We start from the raw sequence: 15381 nt of genomic DNA, 5'->3' as shown, positions 1-15381 counted from the left end.
ATAAGTATGCCAAATTTTATCGAAATCGGTTCAGATATAACTATAGCTCCCATATATATTGTTCATCCGATTTGTTATTTTTGTCCTCCGCAGCCGTAATATGCACTCTGTGACAACAATATTTGGGGAAATATAACAAATACAGCTCAGAAATACATTTGCTAAATTTTATCGAGATCGGTTCAGATTTGAATATAGCTCAAATATATATAACTTCTTCCGATTTACCATTTATTGTACACCAAACGTCTAATATTTGTCCAAATGGGATGGAATTTGGCACATATTACCGAATTTAGTCTAGAAGGTAGTATGCCAAATTTGGTGAAGATCGGTTCAGATATAGTTATAGCTCCCATCCGATTCATCCGATTTATTGTATTTGTTACCCACAGCCATAATATGCACTCCGTAACAACGATATTCAGGGAAATATATGAAATACAGCTCAGAAATACCTTTGCCAAATTTTATCGAGATCGGTTCAGATTTGGATATAGTTACCATATATAATTTTATCCGATTTCAAATTAATTTCGCACCAAATGGGCAATACATGTCCGAATTTAAAATATACAAAAGCTTCGGCATATTTAGTCCTTTGAATTTTAAATTATAATTATAATCATAGCGTGTATGATTGAAAAAATTGTACTAGTGATTTAACACGTATCCAATCCGAGTCAAAATTTGCCTTTATATTTCATTCTTTGGGAAAATATGAAATTAGGAATTGCCCTAGATCGAATTTCATTGTGAGTCTGTGAACGAAAGAAATTTGTATATTCAATATGTACCATAAAAAAATATTATAAATTTTTGCTAATAGAAAACCTAGTTTTTCTGTGCGACTTAGATCTTTTTCCCAATTTAATGCAAATTTTCTTATCACTTTATTTTACAATAACCAGTCTGGGTTGTGGGAAATGCCTAGTTGACTTGTAAATGCTTGTTTTTCCAATCCAATTGGAGTTGTTTACACAATTTACTGCCAGATATATATATTTTGAACATCAACCCCAACAGAAGAAACTTGTCGAGGGCGACAAAAAATTAGGTCGCATTGTGAGTAAATATCGGATTTTAGCCACATTATATCAAGAAATTGTTTCAAATATGTTATTTATGCGTATAATTGGTTTTATCTTCTGAGGCACCTCGAATGGAGCTTTCGATATGGTTCAAACATTTGGCCGTATCAAATGATATACACCATCTGCAGCCATATGGGTAATGCCTCATCGAAATGACGTTTCAGGACATTTAGAGTCGATCTAGCGATGTATGTATGTCGATGCGCACGATAACTCCTGAAGGGAATATCTGATTTCGCCCAAACTTGGCCTCTCTTAATGTTATTATGAAACTTAGATCGAGTTCGGAGATGAGCAATATCGGCTCACTTCTTCTGGCACTTCCCCAACAAAAGGTCAAAATTTTCAAAAAATATTTTACTGCACAGAAAGAGAAAGGACATTACGATTTTGCTCCAACTTTGCAAATTCTAATATTTGTGTCAGTGCTAGGTCAGGTGCAAAAATTAACAACTTCGATTCACTCCATCAAGTACCTCCACCACAAATTATTAAAATTTTGAATAATTCTTATAAAATGTGATGTAAGTGTCTGATTGTCTTCAACTTACACACATCACAATATAATTATTAAACCAAGGTCTGGTGTAAAGATGAATATGTATCGGTTCACTCATTCTGATACCCCCTCTCAGAGGATCAACATTTTAAATATCCATGAAGCTCATTAAACGCGAAATTAACATCCGATTCCATTTAGACTTGGCAAATCTCAATACAGGGTTGCCCATATTCGACGGACCCATGTTTTTTTTTTTTTTTTTTAAATCAAAGAAAAAAATAAAAATTTGGCAATGTTAATCATTTTTGAATATGATATCTCTTAAATGGCCGCCTCTGGCGTTGATGACGTATTGTGCACTTTTTGCTGCATTTTCCATCGTTTTTGCCAACATTTCGGCCGGAATAGCGGCTATTTCTTCACGAATGTTGTCCTTGAGCTCTTCTACGGTCCTTGGCTTGTTAACGTAAACCTTTGACTTCAAATATCCCCAGAAGAAGAAGTCAGTCGGCGTCAAATCGGGCGAATGCGGTGGCCAGTCCAAATCACCACTTTTCGACATCAAACGGCCCGGAAACAAATTCTTCAGAAAATGGATTATTATGCGACTTGTGTGCGGTGGAGCGCCGTCTTGTTGAAACCAGAACTGCCTCATACGCTTTCAACGAATAATTGGCATCACAAAATTGTTCATCATGTCGCGATAACTCTCCTGATTGATGGTAACAGCATGACCATTTTCGTTTTGGAAGAAAAACGGCCCAATGACCGTTTTCTCACTAAACTGTGACTTTTTCTTCATGAAGAAGCACTTCTTGAATCTCCTGAGGATTTTCAGTGGCGTAAAAACGGCAATTTTGCTTATATACGGTCCCATTCAATGTGAAATGGGCTTCATCGGACATGACAATTTTGTTCCAAAATTGCTCGTCATCTTCGGCCATTTCGATGACTCTTTGGGCCCATTCCAATCGACGAGGCTTGTCCGCAGGCAACATTCTTTGCGTCAATTGAATTCTGTACGGGAACAAATGCAGCGATATTCTCGGCCGATCGCCTTGGTCGACTTTTATATGGCCTCTTCGAATTAGAAAGAGCCTGACGCGTCAAACGCGGTATGTCATTAAGCTATGTGACATCTCTGACAAAAGTTATGGCGTTGCCAGATGGGTCCGTCGAATATGGGCAACCCTGTATTTCTATCAGCACAAGATTTGTAATAAATATGGTAGAGATCGGACCATTCCTTCTGATGCCTCCCTCACAAAGGGTCAAAGGGTCAAGGGTTAATTAAAAATTAACCAAAACGATTATAAAATCCGAAATAAGCATACGGTTCTCTTCGGATTTCACACATCCCACTATTTCTACCAACACAGGATCAGCTGTGAAGATGGGATATCACATTTCATTCTCTCTGTTACCTCCCCCCAAAGGGTCAACAATTTGAATAATCATAACATAAATCTAAATATATTTAAATAGTCGAACATTGGCTGAGGGTATACATATGACGGCAAAATCGACTGATATTTTTTAACTTGTTTATAGAGATTTCGTTAAATTCAAATCAATTTTTACACGTATATACAATCATTTCTCATGCTGTTTTTCGCGTTTTTATGCCATTTTTAGACGATTTCAGAATGACAGATTTTTAAAATGCATTTTTGGCAAGTCCTCGGCAGTCGATTGCCTCATCGAGACATTTGTCCAATATATACATTTTTTTGCCTTTGATATGATTAATTTCAATATATATTTTAAAATTGACTTTTTCATAAAAACCCATTTTATTTAAAGTTAAATAACTTTTTAACACATACACACACACATATGTATATATTTATTAACATTTAATTTGATTACTGCTAAATAATTCTATTATTTTAATGCAAACTCATGCCGGCTTTATGTTTATATTATTCAATTCTTTATTCAGAATGAACTTGAGCGGCTTAACATTTGAACATTTCCAGCGATTATTATATAATTAATTCAATTCAAATTACATATGTATGCGTGTGTGTGTGTATGTATTTACTCCTTCCATGTGCATGTCGGAAGCGTATCTTCCGCTGTATGTAGATATGCATTTTTTTGTCTCAACTTAAATCAATTTAAATAAATGCGGGGGTATTATTCAAACATTTGCAATGTTTTCTTTCCACTTCGTGTATTCGGAAAATGCTAAAGGAAAACAGTGTAAAGGTTTACATGAAATACGGGAAAACGGATGAACTTTATTATGTTGTCGGTGATGAGTAGCAAGTTGGGGGGAGGGCATGAACAGTGTAATATAAACATGACTATTTGATAAAAAAAAGTCCAGACATTTTATTCCACAACATAAAAAGACTATAAAAAAGAACTTTAAATAACTTCCACAATTTGGAACGAATTTGGAAATTTTCAAAACTATAATCCGTTAAAATTTCTATTAAAAAAGCGAATATGGGGAGCTACGTTATATTGGAGTCTATACGAAGACGTGAACCTGCCTAGGCAATTTTTATCTAGGCCATTACAATATTCAAATACGAAACTTACAACAATTCTGGCGAATAGGAAAGGTATCGATATACAAATAAAAATGAATGAAATAAAAACAAGTAAAAAAACATTAAGTTCGGCCGGGCCAAACTTTTAATACCCTCCACCTTAGGGTAAAAGAAACAAAACCAAAAAAAACCATGAAAATGCCGAATATCGGGCGGTACCGTTATATGGGGGCTACACCAAAACGTGGACCTATAATTACAATGTTTCGCCACACGAACTAGGACCCATATTGACCCACAAATACCAATTTTTAGACAAATCAGTGAAAAAATGTGGAAAAAACCAACAAAATACCGAATATCGGGAGGTACCGTTATATGGAGGCTATATCAAATCATGGACCCATGCATGCAATGTTTCGCCACCGGAGCTGGAACCCATTATGACCAACAAATACCAATTTTCAGACAAATCCGTGAAAAAAGGTGGCAAAAATCATCCAATTACCGAATATCGGGAGGTACCGTTATATGGGGGCTATACCACAACGTGGACCTATACATGCAATGTTTTGCCACACCCTCAAGGATCCGTTATGACCTACAAATACCAATTTTCAGACAAATCCGTGAAAAAATGTGGCATAACTCATCAAAATACCGAATATCGGGAGGTACCGTTATATGGGGACTATACCAGAACGTGGACCGATATATCTCATTTTCAATACCAACGATCCTAGACACAATGCATATTGCTTTGCTCAATTTTGGCGCTCTACGTCAAATAATGTGGGCTGTATCGTGATTTCAACAGACAGACAGACATACGGACAGACAGACGGACATCGTTAAATCGACTAAGAATTTTATGCTGATTATGAATATATATACTTTATGGGGTCTAAGACGAATATTTAAGGATGTTACAAACGGAATGACAAAGTTAATATACCCTCCTTTCCTAGGTGGAGGGTATAAAAACTGCAACCAACTCAGGGTGAAGGCATTAAAATTCCAAAAAGTGCAAGAACTTACACCGCAACGGAAAGAAAATAGACTCAAAAGAGCTAAAGAGTTGCTTCGCTTGGCCAAAAGTGGTGAACAGTCGAATTTGGTTTCCTCCGATGAGGAAACATTTGCAAACAAACACAATGATCGTGTCTACTTGCCAAGGAGGTCAGCTGAAAATGTGCACCTTCGGTTGGCCACCAGAATTCAAGCACCGGCCATGGTGATGGTGTGGGCTGCCATAACAGCCGATGGTCGCTTTCCGCTCGTATTAATCGACAGTGACATCAGAGTGAATGCCGAATATTATCGCGATAATATTCTGGAAGGTGTATTAAAGCCTTGGGCAAGCAAAAATTTTGGCCGCAAACCTTGGACATTTCAACAGAACTCAGCACCATCGCACTCACCACGCGCCACCCAAGAATGGTTACAAAACGAGGTTCCTCACTTCATTTGCAGCGCACAATGACCAACAAAATCAATCATTGGCCGTTTGAAGGCCATAATTCGTGCCAAAGGTGACCAATTCGAACAGATCTAAACTTATTCTAAAATTTGATGCTATTTCCGAGTTTTTTGTTTTCATTCAATAAAAAAAAATATTTAAAAAAATTAAAATTATGGCGTTTGACTTTGTTGCAGTTTTTTTTTCTCGCCCTCTATGGGTGCTACACGTAGACCTGGACCTGCATAAGCCATTTATTGTCATAGGCTGTAGTACCTTTTGGGAACTTCATACGGGTTGTCCATATTCGACGGACCCATCTGGCAACGCCATAACTTTTGACAGAGATGTCACATCGCTTAATGACATACCGCGTTTGAAGCGTCAGTCCAAGCAGATTTTTACCATGAACCAATACACGCCACGCGAGCGCTCTGAAATAGTTGAAATTTACATTCAACAGAAGAAGTCAATTCTGAAAACTCAACGTGCTTTTAAAACATTAAAAAATTAAGCGTTTATACGTAAAATTTTCGACTGGTAAGACTCTTTCTAATCCGAAGCGGCCATATAAAAGTCGACCAAGGCGATCGGCCGAGAATATCGCTGCCGTACGAGCCAGTGTTGAGAGGTCCCCAAGAACATCCCAAAAACGCCGTTCTCAGCAGATGTGCATGGCTTTGTTCACTTTACAACGGATTATTCGCATTGATTTGCATTTGTTCCCGTACAAAATTCAATTGACGCAAAGAATGTTGCCTGCGGCCTCGTCGATTGGAATGGCCCCAAAGGTCCGTCGAATATGGGTAACCCTGTATACGAAATTTGAAATAAATTTTGGCGAATAATGTCCTTAAAATCATCAAAATGTAAAATATGGGGAGGTACCGTAAAATGATTGATAGTGAAAACCTGGACCTGCATAGGGAATTTTCCGGCATAGAAAGTAAAATACCGAATATAGGGAGGTGCTCTTATATGGGGCTTATACCTGTATAGCCCATTTTCAGTATCAAAAGTCCTGCAGAGTAAACACACATTTGAGCAAAATTTTTATCAACCTACTTCAATCCGTTCGGAAGCTAGAGTGATTCCCATGGACGGACAGCCAGACGGCTGGACATCGTTAAATCGACTTTGAATTTAATGCTGATCAGAATATATATACTTTCAGGGGTCTAAGATGTATACTTCGAGGTGTTGCAAACGGAATGACAAACATAAAATACCCTCCATACAATGGTGGAGGGTGTAACAATTTGCCCAAATAATCGAAAATAAAAAATGAACATTTTTTATTCCCTGTCCCTGACCCTGTCTTTGCAATAAATTCTTCTTTTCCCATTCACACCACTGTCCTCTGAGTCAGAGACACGACAATGATGGAGGGTTTAATGCTGTGCCCTGATGAGGATGCAACTGCCGCATGCATGCACGATGACAATCCAAAGGGAAGGGATTTAAACTTGATGCCGTTACATGATTTCCATGTTAATGGCGAATGAATGAAAAAAGAAAAGGAAAAAACAACACCAACTCAAGCAAATATCACTGCAAGGTGGTGGTGGCGGTGTTGGCCATGTTGGCTATGGGAAAAAAAACTTGTAGCAGAGGGTAATGCTACAATAACAAATGCAAATATCTTTTGTTAATGCAAAGTTGATGTTTCATATTTGTGCGTTGGATGTGTATGTGTGTGTTTCATTTTTTGCTTTTCTTCTTTCGAAACGTTGCTACATTTTTTCTCCTTTCACTTGCGATTTTGCTACTTGTGCTGGTATTGTTACTGTATATAATTAAATCAATGGAGTAGGAAATAATGGCAATAAAAACCTTCGAATAATTAAGGTGACGAGGTGGTAACTGTGTATTGGTGTGAAATACAGAAGTTAACCAATTTCAGTCGGTGTTTCGCCTCGTCCCCCATCAAGAGACCATTTATTATTAATTAAAACCTATTTTATTGACGTCTTTACACTATAATGTTAGTAGAAAACAAGTAAATAAGCTGTAAGTTCGGCCGAGCCGAACTTTGAATACCCTCCCCCATTTGGAACGAATTTGGCAATTCTCAAAAACAATAAAATCCGTTAAAACTTCTGTTCGAATCATAAAAATACCGAATGTAGCTATTATATTATCTTATATTATTATCTGTTATATTATCTTATATTATTATCTGTTTATAATGTAGCTAAATCATCAAAATATGGAATATAGGGAGGTACCATGGTGGTTATACAACGTGGATCTGCACAGACAATTTTTTGTCATAGGCTGTACTATCCATTACGAACTTTAAATGCGAAATTTGAAACAATTCCGGTAAATAATGTCGCTGAAATCATCAAAATACCGAATATCGGGAGTACCGTTATATGGGGGCTATACGATGACGTGGGCCTGCATGGCCCATTTTCTGTCTTAAGTAGTAGCATCTATTACGAACTTTAAATATTAATTTTAAAACAATTCCGGTAAAAAATGTCGCTAAAATCATCAGAATACCGAATATCGGGGAGTACCGTTATATGGGAGCTATACGAAGAACTGGACCTACATGGCCCATTTTCTGTCTTAAGCCGTGGCATCTATTACGAACTTTAAATATTAATTTTGAAACAATTCCGGCAAATAATGTGGCTAAAACCATCAAAACACTGAATATCGGGGGGGCAGAAGGACAGACGGACGGACGTTGATAAATCGACATAGAATTTCATGCTGATCAAGAATATATATATATATTAAAATTAATATTTCGAGGTGTTACAAACGCAATGACAAACTTAATATACCCTCCATACTATGGTGGAGGGTATAAAAAACAGATTTTATGAGAGTTATGAGTATTAAAAAAATTGAGGATTTTGTATTAGGATGCAGAAGGAGAAAATCGACACATCTACATGCCAGACCTAAGGATATCTTTTTGAGAGTCATTAACATTCAAAATTCTAAACTTATGGTAGCAGGTACCAACAGCAATAGGTCAATGTTTTCACTGTTTGCTGCTTTTTGGAATATAACAAGATCTCAGTTTCAACTAAATCTGCTACTACATTTTTATACCCTACAACACTATGTGTTGGGGGTATTATATATTATATGTTTGATTAGATTGAACCAAAAAAAATTTGTGCAAGACATAGAAAACTATACATGGATCTTCCTATCTCACCAAGCTTAAGTCGATCTAGGTGTGTATGCCCGTCCGTCTGTCCATGTTAATTTATAATCACGCTGCAGGTCGCGGCCCGATCTTCACGAAATTTTACATACGGGTGGGGTTATGGTCAGATTAGGCTTAGGCTTTTGAGGGAGATGATGGAAAAATATTAAGAGGTTAATATGGACCAAAAAGAGAAAAATTTCTTGATTTTGTAGTTGCGTACAGCTCACAATTATAGACCAATCGACTCGAAATTTAGCATGGCGCGAGGTTAGGACTTAGCAGAGGCTAATAATTTTGTTTGGTCATCGGACAATATTTAGCGGGGTAAGAAGGGGATGTTAGTTAGACACTCGTTGGATTGATTTTGACAATTCTCAAAAAATTCGGAGTGGCCTCTTGCCAGAAAATTATCAAATCTGAGAAAATCACGAAACAATTTTCCAATAAAAAAGTACATATTTATACCTTCCGCACAGTTCACAATTATAGACCAATCGACTCGGAATTTAGCATTGCGCTAAGTTATGGTTAAACAGAGGCTAACCATTTCATTTGGTCATTGGACAATATTTAGCGGGGAAAGAAGGGGGTGTTAGTTAGACACTCGCTGGACTGATTTTGACAATTCTCAAAAAATTCAGAGTGGCCTCTTGGCAGAAAATGATAAAATCTGAGAAAATCACGAAAAAATATTCCAATAAAAAAGTACATTTCTACACCTTCAGCCAAGGCATGATACGGCCAAAACGTGCTTCATCCAATTAACGGGTTTAGAAACTAGGTCTTTTTGTACTAAATCCGTTTCGGGACGTTTGGAATCGATCTAACGATGTCCGTCCGTCCATCCGTCTGGCTGCCTGGTGCGCATGATACCTCACGAAGAAAGTATCCGATTTGGTCTAAACTCGGTACATCGTAATATTATTCTGTAGATCGAGTTCAGAGATGGTCATTATCGGTTTACTCCTATATATTTTCTATATTTTCCAAAAAAAAAAAAAAAAAAAAAATATTTTACTGCGCAGAAAGAGAAAGAATATTCCGATTTTGCTTCAACTTTGCACATCCTAATATTTGCATTATTGACAACTTCGGTCCACATCATCAAGCAAACAAAAACTAAATACCCCCCCCCCCCCCCCCCACCACAAAAAAAAAAAAAAAAAAAAAACCGGTCGAAATTGTGAATAATTGTAACTGTTATAACATCAAATATATACAATGTGATCACAATATCTTTATTAACCTAAAACCGCGCTTGAAGATGGGATATATCGGTCACTCCTTCTGCTACCACCCCGCAAAGGGTCAAAATTTTAAATATCCATGAAGCTCATAAAATGCGAAATTAACATCCGATCTGTTGTGAAGGTGATACGTATCTGCGAACACCTTTCCCAAATGGTATAAATTCACATTTGGGGCCAAATCGATTGGAAAATATAGTCAAGACCCTTGAAATATGTAAAATGAGGAGGTAAATTTATGTTGGCGCCATTCCAATTAACCCGAAATCGGTTGAAAATATATCCAAACCTGATCAGATTTCGATAACATTTAACAGGGTATTTTTGAGCTCTATACATTATATGGTACCAAATATCATATGGTACCAAATATCATTACGCATGTGGGGGACCTAAAACCCAAAATCTGAACCGATTTTCACAAAATTTAATGTACTTGCTTCTAGACTGAATTCGGTCGGATGTGACAGTTATTTGGACTGATATGGGCCATTTGGTGCACAATAAACCTGGAATCAGTTAAAGACATATACGAGAGCTATATCTAAATTTGATCGGATTCTCACCAACATAAGTTGGGTTCGTCCCTAATAAATGCGACCAGCCGTTTGTTCGCAATCGATTTATGTTCACATGCATAAATCGACTCAGAAAGTTTTTCTATGAAGATCTTCAAAAGTATCTATGGGTCTATCTCGCTTCCCCTTCCCTGCAACAAACAAAAACAAAAAGACATAATACCCTTACCACTATGTGGTGTAAGGTATATCAAATCGACTGCACTATAATGATTTGATTCACTATCACATACATATATAATTTCTTGAGATAGATTACAATGTGGATACATACATAATTATGTATATGAGGCATTCTAAAAATGAATGTGTTATTTTGTCCAAAGTAAAGATAATATGAGTTTAAGATTAGATTGGTAAAGAAAACATGAAAACTGAATTGTTGTCATGTGTTTTTAAAGAATAACGCTTAAGGAGAAATTTGTAAAGACCGTATGACAATTTTAGTACACATCTCCAAAACAGCCTCCATGTCATAACCACAGGCGCCAATAGTGACATTTATATCAAGTTTCAGGATTTCAGCTCTATTCCTCCATACAATACTAAATTTAGTATTACTTAGTAATTTTCGTACAAATATAGGACACATTTCCAAACCACCGTCAAATCTAAATTCCAGACACCAACAGAGGCCTCAATATCAAACTTCGGGAATCCAGCTCTAACCCTTCACCCAATACTAAATTTAGTACTATTTAGTACCTTTCGTACAATTATAGCATACATTTTCAAAACCACCTCCGTATTTTAACTACAGACACCATCAGTGACATCTACATCAAATTTCAGTATTTCAGCTCTATTGCTTTACCAATACCAAATGTAGTACTATTTCCAAATCCACTGTTTTGATACTTTTAAAACAATTATAGTACACATTTCCAAAACCGCATCCATATCGAAATTCCACACACCAACATACCTCTATAAAAAAGTTTACCTACCTCTATATAATAAGTCCAGCCGTATGCATTCACCCAATACGAAATGAAGTACCATTTAGTAACTTTCGTTCAAATGTAGGACGCATTTCCAAACCACATCCAAAACTTAAACACAGATACAGAACAGATACTTCAGAATTTTTTCCCTATCCCTTCACCCCATACCAAATATAGTACAATTCAGTACTTTTCATTTAATTATAGAACACATTTCAGAAACCACCTCAATATGCCCAAGCTACATATTTTAATAGCATCCCTAATACCAAATTTCAGACTTCAACCACTATCTGATCACCTAATACTAAATTGTCAAAATATAGTACTATTTTGTACTTTTCGTGCACTTGAACTGAACTTATTCACCCTAAACCTATTTTTGCCAAATTTAGTACCACTCCGCACATTTGCCACATTAAGTACTCTTTGTTCATGTATCAAATTTACTTTTCATTATCATAACAAATTTCAAGTTTGGTACCATTTTAGCACTTTTCGTAACCTCAAAGTTCGAATTTACAAAATCTCTTTGAAATTAAGGTATTTAATTTAGGTATCTCTTTGAAATTAAGGTATATTTATTTAAATATATAAAATAAAGGTACTTTTTGAAAAAAAAAAAAAAAACTAAAGCAGCAGCAAGTTCTGCTGGGCCTAACTTTGATTATCCTCCACCATTTAGAACGAATTTGGAAATTTAAAAAAAAAAATAATAAATAAATAAAATAAAATTCCGTTAAAAAATGTGTTAAAATCTTAAAAAAAACAAATATAGGAAGTCGCTGAAGGGGTGAGATAAGTCTATACAGGGGTAGATAAAAAACCTGCAACAAAGTCAAACGCCATACTTTTTACACTTGTTTTAATTTTATTGAATGAAAGCAAAACATTTTGGAAATAGCATTAAATTTTAGAATAAGTTTAGATTTGTTCGAATTTGTCACTTTTGGCACGAATTATAAAACTGCCAATGAAATCGTCACACTCTGCCCGAATGTTGCTCTACGGTATTTTGGCTCATTCTCGGGGAAGCGCTTGCTTGAGGTGATCGACCCTTTGGTACTTTTTTAGTGCCAACCTTGCTTTCCAAAATACTTCAGACACAATAGTCCAACGGATTGGCATCCGGAGATTTTGAAGGCCATTATGAGCTGGAAATGAACAAGGAACCTCATTTTGTAACCATTCTTGGGTGACACGTGCAGAGTGCGATGGTGCTGAGTCCTGTTGGAATGTCAAAGGTCTGCGGCCAAAATGTTTGCGTGCCCAAAGCTTTAATAAACCATCCAGATTATTTTCGCGCAAATATTCGGCATATATTCTGATGCTACCCACTGTCGATTAATACGAGCGGAGAGCGACCATCGGCTATTATGGCGGCCCACACCATCACAATGGCCGGCGCTTGAGTTCTTGTGGCCAACCGAAGGTACACATTTTCAGCTGACCTCCTTGGCAAGTAAACACCATCATTTTGTTTGTTTACAAATTGCTGGACAACGAATGTTTTCTCATCAGAGAAAACCAAATTCGGCAGTTCACCACTTTCCGCCAAGCGAAGCAACTCTTTAGCTCTTTTGAGTGTATTTTCTTTCTACTGCGGTGTAAGTTCTTGCACTTTTTGTAATTTCAATGGCTTCACCCCGCGCTCATTTTTCAATATTTGCCGAATTGAATATTGCGATATGTTCACCTCACGAGTCATTTTTGGGCCACTGCGACGCGGGTTTCGATCAAGTCGCTTCTTTACTTTTCGAACCATTTCTGCTGATGTTGCTGTTATCTTCCTTCCTACTTCCTTGACGTCGCGCTACGCTACCAGTATCACGGTAACGAGCGATGGTTCGAGACACAAAAGATTTATTCACATTTAAATGCTGGAGTGCTCTAACGATAGCCACTTGTGGTTTTCCAGCCAAATATAAAAAAATCACGCTTGAATTCCATCACGAATAACATTTTTCTGTACAATTCTCACCAAAATGCTTTTGTACGCTTGTCAACAATATAATGAGCTGTCACTGGAATAAGTTTAACAGCTGTCGGTCGAGTGTCTTGGATATGACAGCAGTCAGAAGTTGGTTGCAGTTCTTTGGTCTCACCCTGTAGTGGTCCTCTAAGGCTATTTTTTGTACGTTGTTCAAAACTTTTTTAAAATAAGGTCAGAGCTATATGAATCGACGAAATCGACTACTTATTTTCTTCATGTGTTAATTAAATTTACGTAAACATTTTTTCCGATTTTATCATCAAAACACACATCATATTATTCCAGATAACCGTATGTCCTTAATTCATAGAATATCTCATACTACGCCTTTGTGCTATTCACAGCCAAAAATGTGTCAATATTAATTTTCCAAACCAGTAAACATTTTATGCCTAACCCCCATACCATTCTCTAACCCCCCATACCATCACCCATCTATGGTTAAAAGAGACCGCAACAAACAATAATACGGCCCTTTTTTACACTGACCCAAATCCGAAGGGGATACTCACCAGGATTTGGCTTCCTGTGGGGATTCTGTGGTTATACTACTACTGCTCCATAGCCTCTGCTGTCGGTAGTTTAGATAAAAAGGTGGCATTATTCTATGGCAGCTGAATAATATAACCTGTATCGTTCCTTATCATCATGATCTCTGGATGGTACCATTCGATGCGATGCTTATTTTCAATTTGTGGTCATCAATACGATTTTGAATTTGTGGTTGGTTGGTGAGGGAGGAAATGAAATACGGAAGAAGGTTAAATACGGAAGAAGGTATTTTCACAGAATATTTTTTCAAAGGACCGCAAGAGCCATAAGCGTGGATTTTTAAAGAATATTTTTTCAAAGGACCACAAGAGCCATAACCGTGGATTTTTAAAGAATATTTTTTCAAAGGACCACAAGAGCCCTAAGCGTGGATTTTTAAAGAATATTTTTTCAAAGGACCACAAGAGCCATAAGCGTGGATTTTTAAAGAATATTTTTTCAGAGGCCCACCAGAGCCATAAGCGTGCATTCTTAAAGAATATTTTTTCAGAGGACCACCAGAGCCATAAGCGTTGATTTTTAAAGACTATTTTTTTAAAGGACCGCCAGAGCCACAAGCGTGGACTTTTAAAGAATATTTTTTCAAAGGACCACCAGAGCCATAAGCGTGGATTTCCAAAGAATATTTTTTCAAAGGACCACAAGAACCATAAGTGTGGTTTTTTAAAGAATATTTTTTCAAAGGACCACCAGAGCCATAAGCGTGGATTTTTAAAGAATATTTTTTCAAAGGACCACCAGAGCCATAAGCGTGGATTTCCAAAGAATATTTTTTCAAAGGACCACAAGAACCATAAGTGTGGATTTTTAAAGAATATTTTTTCAAAGGACCACAATAGCCATAAGCGTGGATTTTTAAAGAATATTTTTTCAAAGGACCACCAGAGCCATAAGCGTGGATTTTTAAAGAATATTTTTTCAAAGGACCACCAGAGCCATAAGCGTGGATTTTTAAAGAATATTTTTTCAAAGGACCACCAGAGCCATAAGCGTGGATTTTTAAAGAATATTTTTTCAAAGGACCACCATAGCAATAAGCGTGGATTTTTAAATAATATTTTTTCAAAGGACCACACGAGCAATAAGCGTGGATTTTTAAATAATATTTTTTTCAAAGGACCACAAGAGCAATAAGCGTGGATTTTTAAGGAATATTTTTTCAAAGGACCACAAGAGCAATAAGCGTGGATTTTTAAAGAATATTTTTTCAAAGGACCACAAAAGCCATAAGCGTGGAATTTTAAAGAATATTTTTTCAAGGGACCACACGAGCCATAGGCGTAGATTTTTAAAGAATATTTTTTCAGAGGACCACCAGAGCCATAAGCGTGCATTT

This window comes from Musca domestica, unplaced genomic scaffold (assembly GCF_030504385.1).
Source record: "Musca domestica strain aabys unplaced genomic scaffold, Musca_domestica.polishedcontigs.V.1.1 26, whole genome shotgun sequence".
NCBI lineage: Eukaryota > Metazoa > Arthropoda > Insecta > Diptera > Muscidae > Musca > Musca domestica.
Note: the sequence above shows the minus strand (reverse complement) of the source record.